Source organism: Saccopteryx leptura, chromosome 7, assembly GCF_036850995.1.
Source record: "Saccopteryx leptura isolate mSacLep1 chromosome 7, mSacLep1_pri_phased_curated, whole genome shotgun sequence".
NCBI lineage: Eukaryota > Metazoa > Chordata > Mammalia > Chiroptera > Emballonuridae > Saccopteryx > Saccopteryx leptura.
In genome coordinates this window covers 12,369,423-12,381,581 of record NC_089509.1, presented here as the reverse complement: position 1 = coordinate 12,381,581, position 12,159 = coordinate 12,369,423, and positions in this window count along the sequence as shown.

The following is a 12,159-nucleotide window of genomic DNA, read 5'->3' as shown; positions in this document are numbered from 1 at the left end:
TCATCTATACTTTTAACTAATAAACTTAGCAGTCTCAAATATCTTTTGTAAAGAAGATAAAAGTCAAGAGAATGGTGATGTCTGGGATATGAGTTTGCATACTATGTTTGTTAGGCATAGTCTTCTTTTTATAAATAAATTTTTATTAATTTTAATAGGGTGACATCAATAAATCAGGGTACATATATTCAAAGAAAACATGTCAAGGTTATCTTGTCATTCAATTCTGTTGCATACCCATCACCCAAAGTCAATTGTCCTCCATCACCTTCTATCTAGTCTTCTTTGTGCCTCTCCCCCTCCCCTTTCCCCTCTCCCTCCTTCTCTCCCCCTGCTCCCCATAACCACCACACTCTTGTCCATGTCTTTTAGTCTCATTTTTATGTCCCACCAATGTGTGGAATCCTGCAATTCTTGTTTTTTTTTCTGATTTACTTATTTCACTTCGTATAATGTTATCAAGATCCCATCATTTTGTTGTAAGTGATCCGATGTCATCATTTCTTATGGCTGAATAGTATACCATGGTGTATATGTGCCATATCTTCTTTATACAGTCTTCTATTTTTTTTTTACAGTGATTAAAGTCTTTAAGCAAACTCTTGGCCAAACAGCAAGAATCCATAAAAGAGTAGTGTCTTTAACAAGTTCACCAAGTCCAAGTTGGCCCCAACACCATGCCAAGTCCCTGATAAATGCAACCCAACCCCAGTTCAGTCTGTTAGGAGCTGTCCCAAGGAGCAGGAGTCCAGGAAAAGTCCACATCTAGGAAAAGTCTGCATGGCACTGGAATTGTCACAATTCTATACTTTGCTGCTAACGTCCAATTTTCAATGACTGCTGCTTCTAGCTGGTAATGATTCAGGTAGACTGGAAAAGCCATCTGCAGCATGTGTGGAGATGGAGCTTCTGTTCTCCTCTGCCTGGAGAGATGAGACCAGGTTGCTTTTCCCTGGAGCTCTGCGACTGTGGCTTGGTAAAGAGAATTTTGAAATACACTAAGTTGGGTGGCAAAGGTAGATTCATAAGAGAAGTTGGCAAAAGGGGGAAAGAGAGCTCTAAATTAGGAGTAAGTCCCAGCCTGAAATATGAGTGGGGCATTGAGGTAGGAGGAATAAAGAAAACACTATATATTAAACAAAGCAGCAGAAAATAGGACTATCAACACCCAAAACAGAGATCTTTGAGGGAAGAATAAAAAAACCTGACTATTCAAGCAAGACATAGTTAAGTGGCCCTTGTGCAAATGAGATCAGTTTACCTGCTTCTTGGAAGAAATACCCTAGGCTTGTCCACAGTGTCATAGATGGGGCCGACAGCCCTGGGCACCTTCAGCCTTCAGTGGCAAACCCCAGCATTCTGGGCAAGGTTAGGTCATAGATGGCTGGAGCAGGGCTAGAAGAGACTGAACCCTCCCTTAGAGGAGCGAGGGAGCGAGGGGGAAGCCTACCTTCCAGTGTCCCTGTTTCCTCACAGCAGAGGCATGTAAGCCTGGCAGGCTTTAGCTCAATGACCTTCCTTTCCACTATTGAAGCAGGACCCAGATGGCATCCTATGAGACCCCTTTGGAGTATTGGAGTCTTTAAGGGCATATCCTAAAAGCTGGTAGTTCCCCTGATCTCTATGGGCTTTTTCTGCCTCTTGGTATCTTAAAAGCCATGCTCAGAAGATCTTGCTGAGGGGTTTGAGGATCCTCATCTGCCTATATAAATCTTTTTCATATATCTAGGGCTATTTGGAAAAAGACAAAAAGAAGTTATTAGCTGGATCAAATAAAGAAGGTAGTAGTTTGCAGGCAAAGAAGATTTGGTGTCTCCTGTTCAGCAGCATTCAAAAGAAATTTAAAAATTTTTAAGTAAAAAGCATTGTATGATAGACCCATAGGAGTTCCAGGATATGACTCCCCACTTTTAAATTTTAAAATTGACCTTAAAATATTTTCTGGGTACACTTTAATAATACCTTGACTTTAAAGATTGTAAGAAATACACGTAATTCGAAAGGTTTGACAATATACAGTAAATGCTTTCGCTCCATATGCAGGAGCATTGTCCGTTTAACCTTTTTAGGAAATCCATTAATAGGCCAATGCATACAGACAATGAGCTATAACATGGATAGCAGCCTCTCCTGTTCTGACAGAGGTTACTATAAATCCAGAATATGTATCCACTGTAATGTGGACATAGGATTGTTTGCCAAATGAAGATATATGAGTAACATCCATTTGCCAAAGTTGTCTTGGTAGGGGTCCTTGAAGGTTACTTCCAAATTAAGGGACAGATTATAGTATAGGACCCCTTGGTCAGAATTTCCCAATCTGCCGTGCTGCTTCCCGAGAAAGTTGAAACTGTTTAAACAGGGCTGCAGCGTTCTGGTGATGAATAGTATGAGACTGAATTGCTCGATCTGTCATGGTTGCTCCAAATAATTTTCTTTTGGGTAGCTTGATCCACAAGGACATTCCCTTGTGCTAAAGCTCCAGGGAGCATGGAGTGAGCTCAAAAATGTCCTATAAAACATGGAGCTCTTTGTTGACATGCAAGTCTTTGAAGAAGGAGGAAGTGCTGAAATAGTTCCTCAGCATTTGTCCCTTAGACTGCAGTCTTTTTAGTGGAAACACCATAAGTAAATATTTGCTGTCTGTATATAGATTAAAGGGGGAATATGGCAAATGCGGAAAAGTCGTGATCATGGCATATAATTCTAGACTTTGAGCTGATTTTAAGTTGACAGTTTCAGTATAAAGTTGTCCATTGATTTGCAAGAGCAATTTGCCATTTAGTGGAAGTTTCCCAGAGCCATTGTTGTTGATCCTTTGAAAAAAGGAACAACAATAATTTTGAGGCTCAAAACCTATAAGCTGTAAGGGTCACCTATGCCCCTTGATAATCCAGGAGGCATCAAGAGCAAAATATGGAAGTGTATTTCATGGGCTATTAAATGGTTCAATGTGCTCAAGCTGTACTCAAAACAGCCTGGTACTGGCATAAGAACAGGCATATAGATCAATGGAACAGAACTGAGAACCCAGAAATAAACCCACACTTTTATGGACAACTGATATTTGACAAAGGAGGTAAGAGCATAAGAGCATACATTGGAGTAAAGACAGCCTCTTCAAAAAATGGTGTTGGGAAAACTGAACAACTACCTGCAAAAAAATGAAACTAGACCACCAACTTACACCATTCACAAAAATAAACTCAAAATGGATAAAAGACTTAAATGTAAGCCATAAAACCATAAGCATCTTAGAAGAAAATATAGGCAATAAACTCTCTGACATCTCTCACAGCAATATATTTGCCAATTTGTCTCCACAGGCAAATGAAACAAAAGACAGGATACACAAATGGAACTTTATCAAACTAAAAAGCTTCTGCACAGCTAAAGACAATAAGAACAGAATAAAAAGACAAACTAAACAATGGGAGAATATATTTGACAATGCGTCTGATAAGGGGTTAATAACCAAAATTTATAAAGAACTTGTAAAACTTAATACCAGGAAGACAAACAATCCAATCAAAAAATAGGCAAAAGAAATGAATAGACAATTCTCCAAAGAGGACATACAGATGGCCCATAGGCATATGAAAAAATGCTCAACATCACTAATCATTAGAGAAATGCAAATTAAAGCCACAATGAGATATCATCTCACACCAGTCAGAATGGCGCTCATCAATAAAACAACACAAAATAAGTAAGTGCTGGCAAGGATGTGGAGAAAAGGGAACCCTCCTGCACTGCTGGTGGGAATGCAGACTGGTGAAATCTCTGTGGAAAACAGTATGGAGATTCCTCAAGAAATTAAAAATCGAACTACCTTTTGACCCAGCTATGCCACTCTTAGGAATATACACCAAGAACACCATAGCACTGTTTCAAAAGAAGAAATGCACCCCCATGTTTATGGCAGCATTGTTCACAATAACAAAGATCTGGAAACAGCCCAAGTGTCTGTCAGAGGATGAGTGGATTAAAAAGCTTTGGTATATATATACTATGGAATACTACTCAGCCATAAGAAATGATGACACCGGATCTTTTACAACAACATGGATGGATCTTGATAACATTATACTGAGTGAAATAAGTAGATCAGAAAAAACTGAGAACTATATGATTCCATACATAGGTGGGACATAAAAATGAGACTCAGAGACATGGACAACAGTGTTGGGGTTACTTGGTGGGGGGAGGAGAGAAAGGGGGTTGGGGAAGGGGAGGGGCACAAAGAAAACCAGTTAGAAGGTGACGGAAGACAATTTTATCAATGTCACCCCATTAAAATTAATCAAAAAAAAAAAAAAAGAATTTGTCTCACGGATAATTCAGGCAGTTAGAAGAATAGTATAAGGATGCTAATTCTGCTTCTCAGGCCACATCCTTCCTAAGGGGCCCCAAGAAAATTGGTCATTTGGCTCCTCTGATTTTGCCAATTGGATTAAAAAAAAAATAGGTCAGGAACGCCCTGAAATGGAATGAACAATACATGAGCATAAATTTAAAGGACTTTTAGATACTGCAGCTGATGTATCTGTTATTGCTAAACTGCATTGGCCTCCTTTCTGGCCCACTCATGCAGCAGCCACAGAATTACAAGGTAAAGGGCAGAGTAAATCCCCTCAACAAAGTTCTAGTTTTCTAAATTGGGAAGATTAAGAAGGTCATTCTGGATTTTTTAAAGCCTTATGTGCTCCCTGGATGGCCAGTTAATTTGTGAGGTAGAGATGTTTTGAAAAATATGGGAGTGTTGCTTGTCAGTCCTAATGGTTTAGTCAGTACTCAGATGCTTGATCGGGGATATTTGCCCACTAATGGACTAGGGAAAGAACAGCGAGGAATTCTCACCCCCATAGAAGTGGCTCCCAATACCAGAAGGTGTGGATTAGGATATCAAATTTTAGCTCCTGCTACCTCAATAATGCATTGTGCAGACCCAATTACTTTGAAATCAGATAATCCTGTATGGGTAGACCAATGGCCCCTTTCTCAGGAGAAACTTAGGGCAGCTGCTCAGTTGGTACAAGGGCAGCTACAGTTTGGGCATAGTCTTTTTTATTTTTTATTTATTTTTTTGTATTTTTCTGAATTTAGAAATGGGGAGGCAGTCAGACAGACTCCCACATGCGCCCGACCGGTATCCACCTGGCATGCCCACCAGGGGGCGATGCTCTGCCCATCTGGAATGTTGCGCTGTTGCAACCAGAGGCATTCTAGCACCTGAGGCAGAGGCCATAGAGCCATCCTCAGCGCCTGGGCCAACTTTGCTCCAATGGAGCCTTGGATGCGAGAGGGGAAGAGAGAAACAGAGAGGAAGGAGAAGGGGAGTGGTGAAGAAGCAGATGGGTGCTTCTCCTGTGTGCCCTGGCCGGGAATCGAACCCAGGACTCCTGCACGCCAGGCCGATGCTCTACCACTGAGCCATCCGGCCAGGGCCTGTTAACCATAGTCTTTAGTTCATCTGAGATAATGAGTAGCAATGTGTATTTATCACAGGAAAAGCAAATACTCCTGCTTAGTTCTTAAGGGTATTTCTTAAGGGTATTAATAAGTCTTAACAAATCATCCTAGAGCTTTTTCTATCCCAGATCATGGTTTTCATATCTAGAAACATACAGTTTAAGGAGAGTTTATATCAAACAAACAAATTGATAAAACTGTAAAACTTAGAGACAAAAATTCAAATAAAACTATCAAATTTCTGTCTTGCCTAATGAGCCTGGAATTAATATATATTATATACTGCTCTATATATTTTATGAACTTTAAAAATAAATACATGTAGTCAATAAAAATCTATGATATAGATTGATAATGATTTTCTATTGAAGGATATAATATACTGGCTGCCTAAAACAAGGTCTGAATTAACAAAGATCCTTTGGCTTACAATATATATCCACTGTCCTGGAAAGAAAGAATTTCTTATACTTAGTTTCTCAATATTTCTCTAATTTTATCTTTTTTCTATATTGATGGTACTCAGCACTCATCATAATAATCTTTTATTATAAAACTCAGATTGTGCCAAAGGTTATATAATCTGGGGATAAAGGAAACATTTCTGGATATACATAAAACTGTTCAACATCTGCTAATGTAATATTTTATTTAGTAAGTGAAAATTGCTACTGCAAAGAAACCTTTTTTAAATAAAGGATGACCATACACTTCTACATAACATTTTCATCTAAATAAAGGTGTATATCTCCTGTAATTGCATCATAGGTCAGATGAACCTGAAATTTATATTTCCAATTCCCATGCAATTTATTATTTTATGATGAATGGTTGGAACAGGTTGGTTTTCATATGAACTGACATTATGTATTTTGACAAACTATTCAATTTGTTTATAGTTGTGGTTGTAGCAAATCCAGGCACACATTATATTAGGCAGAATCTACCTGAGAATACAATGAATTGTAATGAGCCTTATGTCAGGGGTTTTGCGTCCCAAGAGCCTGGGCTAGTAAATACTTAATCTCAGAGTGCCAGCTGAGAGGAAGGTGCCAATTAGTTCTGAAATCTTTCTAGTATTTCTGTTTCTGAGTATACCAAAAAAAGGGAGCAAATTTTATGAAATTATTAAGACCCAGTGAATCTTCTTTGTGATGTATTTTAAAAGAATCTAAACATATTAAGGGAGGATAATATGTTAAGTTTAAAGATAACCTTTCTCATTGCTCTTTACATGGTAGATGGTAAAAAATACAACTGACCGACAATGATTATACATCTTCCTCATTGTCCCTATTTATCTAATATTTCTTCTGGACCTAGGAACTCCAATTTGGATTAGTATTCCTGCTATTTTTCAAGAGCTTCCATTTAACACTATTCAGTTTTCTTGGAGCAACACCAAAACAGAATGGACATTTCTTTTTTTCAGAGAACGGATGAATGAGAACATGGAGAGAGAACTCCTTAGGACAGGTTGTAGCTGGCTGAAAGAGGATATAGATTTCTGTCATCAAAGACAATTCTTGGCAGGTGCACCCTTGTCTAGTGAAAGGTTTTTGTTCATCTTTTATCTTCCTACTCCTCAATCAGAAAGCATCTTTCTAAACCCTTTTGTCAAGATACTATGCTTGATATAAGGATACTGTGCTATTTATTTTGATTTCTTCAAGCTTTTTAATTTTAATTCTATTTGCGCTTTTTAATTTTTTTCTGGCTAAATAGTATTTTTAGCAAAATAGGCAATTAATATCTAATCCAACAAGTCCTGTTTAATTTTTTAAGAGTCAGTGCTTTTAGGTTTTTATGCAAGGATAATTCTCTTCAGTAGCTATTAGTAAGAAGAAATTAGCCAAAAGGTAGCACATTCAGTATGAATATGCTGATTCTCCTAAAACATGAATGTATAAGCAGTCTAGAATGCATGATTTGGAACATGAAGCCATGGATCCACCAGTAACAGAAAATAATCGAGAGAAGAGAATGACAGAGAACCACACAATGAACACCTGACTCTGAGCATTACACAGAAGTTTCAGATTAAAAAGAGAAAAGGTGCCTGATCTCTGGTGGCGCAGTGGATAAAGCATTGACCTGGGAACACTGAGGTCACCGGTTTAAAACCCTGCACTTTTCTGGTCAAGGCATATATGGGAGTTGATGCTTCCTGCTCCTCCCCCCTTTCTCTCTCTCTCCTCTCTAAAATGAATAAATAAAAAAATAAAAAGAGAAAAGGTGAATGGCAGCTATGGTTTGGGTAAGGATCATGGCAAGATGCAAAATAACAATGGAGTCTTAAAAATATATATATGTATATATTTTGCAAATAACAAGACACCGTGAAAGAATACATTTGATTGACACTTCTATAACAGAAGTTCTTGAACTGAGATTAACAGATAACATGAAATTACTGAAAGCTCTGTAAGTTATTTCTACCTCTTCAAAAACCCTAACAAATCATACACTTAGTTATAAGTTTGTATACATTAACTAAAATCTTAACTGTTTGTGCTTTCTTTGGAATTACATTAGTATGGTATGGTAATGCATCTTATATGTTATTTACCAGAATATTAGTTTAGCACATTGGTGATGGGGGAATAATACAAGCAGTAGCATATAGATAAAGTTTTTGAAAAACATTTCTTCTTGTCATATTCATGGAAACATTTACTTGCCATTTATTTGACTTGTCTTACAACTTCCTTAGGACAAAGATGTCAGAAGATGGATTTGTACAATTTAATATTCCTTTTTTATCTCTGCCCTTATCATGAGGATAAGCAATCTCAATAGCCTGCTGATGCTAAAAAAAACCCTTTTGAAGTAGAACTAGTCATAAATAGCTGCTGAAAGCCACTTAATTATGCCTACCATAGATCCAATAATAGCAGTTAATTCACAAACATTTGAAGGAAAAACAATCCTATACATTAAATGGAAAATACAGCCAATAAATGCTAAGGAATCTGTCTAGATAATAGATAAAAAAGTATATTTGCTGGACAAGTAAGTTTGGAGTTTATTTATTAAAATGAGCATTTGAGCATTTTTTGAAGAGGTTTAGAAATAAGAATGACTTAAAATTCCTGCTTAGGCAGGTCATTTAGTTGGATCTGTAAGTAAAAGTTTAAATTTGAATGTTTATAAAAAATGACAATGCTAAATCAAAACTGCAATGAGATACCACCTCACACCTGTTAGATTAGCTATTATTAACAAGACAGGTAATAGCAAATGTTGGAGAGGCTGTGGAGAAAAAGGAACCCTCATCCACTGTTGGTGGGAATGTAAAGTAGTACAACCATTATGGAAGAAAGTATGGTGGTTCCTCAAAAAACTGAAAATAGAACTACCTTATGACCCAGCAATCCCTCTACTGGGTATATACCCCCAAAACTCAGAAACATTGATACGTAAAGACACATGCAGCCCCATGTTCATTGCAGCATTGTTCACAGTGGCCAGGACATGGAAACAACCAAAAAGCTCATCAATAGATGACTGGATAAAGAAGATGTGGCACATATACACTATGGAATACTACTCAGCCATAAGAAATGATGACATCTGATCATTTACAGCAAAATGGTGGGATCTTGATAACATTATACGAAGTGAAATAAGTAAATCAGAAAAAAACAGGAACTGCATTATTCCATATGTAGGTGGGACATAAAAGTGAAACTAAGAGACATTGATAAGAGTGTGGTGGTTATAGGGGGAGGGGGAAAGGGAGCAGGAAAGGGGGAGGGGGAGGGGCACAAAGAAAACTAGCTAGAAGATGACAGGGGACAATGTGACTTTGGGTGATGGGTATGCAACATATTTGAAAGCAAGATAACTTGGACTTGTTATCTTTGAATATATGTATCCTGATTTATTGATGTCGCCCCATTAAAAAAATAAAATTATTAAAAAAAAATGACAATGCTAGAGGAAAGAGTACTAATATTCAAATTCAAAATATGCTTAAAATAATATTTATTTGCAGTAATGAACATTGCTGTTTAATAATAAAGTTGGACCCTGTAAAGAATTCACCTTTTCCTGGTTTGCCTGTGTTTCTGTTGGCTGTTTCTTTCTCCTGCCACACAGCCGCGCACCCAGAGCATGCAGTCCATAGATAAGTTTGCAGCCTCAGCTCTGGCCTGGTTACCACCTAATCATACTCTTTCCAGTGAGGACACTCACTCTAGCCATTCAGTGTGCAAGCTCCCAAGTCAACCCTCTCAGCACCCATCTGCATGCCTTGGACACCTAAAACAGATTCCACACGCTCCAGGCCTCACATGGCACAGCCAGTGAGCAGAGCTCCTAGTGCCCTGACATAATTTTCACCTGCCTACCTGGGACAGCAGTTCTCTGCTTGTGTGGAAAGTATAGACCAATTTTTGTTTAGTCAAAACCAGAGAATTTCTTCACAACTTGTGAGCTGCCGCCATACTTGTTCCAACAAGGTCTCAAACCCAATCATTGGAGTAAAACCGCTTCTGAGTTTGTTTTTCCATGGATACTCTCCTACAGCCTTAGGGCACTTTTTTAGATCTATCCTGTAGTCCATGATATAGTTAATTCTTGACATTGTTTTTTCCATTTCAAATTCCTATGTGGTTTATCTTTTGATTGGATTTAAATTGCTAAAGAACACTGTCAATTTAATTGTGAAAGTGAAAAAGAGAGGGGTCAAAGGTAATTCCAAGATGTGGACTGATTAACACTGGCACTCTTGACTGACATATATGAAGTAGGAACAAGTAGGAGAAGAAAGTCAATTTCATTTGAATCTGGACAATGTGAAGTATTTTAGGGCATTCAGAGAAAATTGGCCGTCGCGTAGTGAGATTGCATAGCTACTTGGAGGAAAGAGGGCAGATAAGAGATATGGATTAATGAATAATCAGAATTCAAGAGCAAGTGGAAATTATGAGTGTGGAAGTGATCATCCAAACTTCTAAAGTATGATGAATGGTAAAAACAGATACTCAAGGACAGAAATCCATGGGAGACAACTATGTAATAATTCCCAAGAAAACTTGGAAGTAGTTACGAAAGAAGACATTTTCTCAAGTATGGAGTGCTTAGTACTGCGAAATATAACAGAAAATTCTATAACAGAGTCAGAAAAATATCTATTAAATTTGTCAGTTAAATTATATTAAGAGGAATTTTAGCCTTTTTTTGAAAACAGAAACTAAGTGATCATGTTGAAAGTAAATATCAGGGAAATGACATGTGTGTATGCATGTGTGTGGGAAGTTTAAGTGAAAAGAGAAGAAGATAAAAGTGTCATCAGGACACATGCCTAGGAGACTCAGGCGCATTTCCTTCGCAGGGCGAGAGAGTATTATGCACGATTAACAAAAGAATGTAAACAGAGGAATTACAAGTAAAAAGGATGAAGAAATAATCAATAGAACTCAATCTCTGGGAGAGAGAAGGTTTTAAGATTAAAAACACATGTGGATAAAAGGCTTTGAAATCAAGGTAGTACTTAACCCTTTGTAACTGGAATTATGTTTTTGGATTTAGAAAGTTATGTAAGATGGGGCAGTGGAAATCAAATAATTTTATGCTTGATGACAAATCTCAGTGAAGTGATCACTGAGATTGATGAAGTCAGGAGCAAATGTAATACTCTTCAGAGGAATTAGATGTGGAATATGTTGTGAAGCTTAGGTTATGAATTTGTGACCCATATGTCTAATAGCAACAATCAGCAGTAGAGTATGTAGGTATGTGTTTGTGCTTCTATCTGTATGTGTACATATTTTAAAAGTTCTTATCTGCACAGATACATTCATAATATTAACATATATACTTTCCCCAGCTGGTTTTCAACTGCAGTGTGTCAAAAACATTATCACATCACATAAATAACCTTTAAGTAGATTTCCACACAGCACCGAAAGTCAGTTGCAAACCCCTATTCTGGATGGCTATAAACCAAACATGGAATAGTGAAAAGAGCATAATCTTGGTATGAGAAAGACTTTGTTTACTTTAACAATAAAACAAGCAATCGTTTTTACCAGCAAAAATTGGTTTATTTTAGAATAACAGAGAATTGCTATTCTGGACAAGCATGCTATAGCAAAAACTATAGGCAAATATAGCAAACAAAGGAGAGGAATGATACTTAACAGAGAAAAAGAAGGTAAAAGGGGGGTGCTTAATATGAAACTGCCTTGGAGGAAAGCAAGAGTTCATAATGGTAATGGCTTTTCATTGACTGAGCTGCATTGTTCCCAATGGCTGGGCTTGTTGCTGGGAAAGGAGGAAATCCATCTTCCTCCTGCTGGGACGTTGAAGCAGAGATACTTCTTTTTGGCAATACAAGGTATGTCTCTTCCTGTTGGCATCTGTAATTGATGTTTCTTCCTGTTGGGGTGGTAACTGACATCAAGTAGTAGTGCATAAGAGCTCCTCCTTCCGGCCTGAGCCCATTTTAAATGACTTGTCCTTTATTCAGTTCCACAACCTGAATTACCCTGCTGACTCTTCATCTTTCAAACTGTACGAAATTGTTTCCTTCTGATCTTGGCACAACCAGGTCCATAATAAATATTAGTGTTATCTGAAATATATAAGTTCCTTTTCACATTTTTAAGGAAACTCTAAAATTTTTTAATTTTTATTTTACTTTTATTACCTTTTTGAATCTCAGTTTCCTCATGTCTCAGA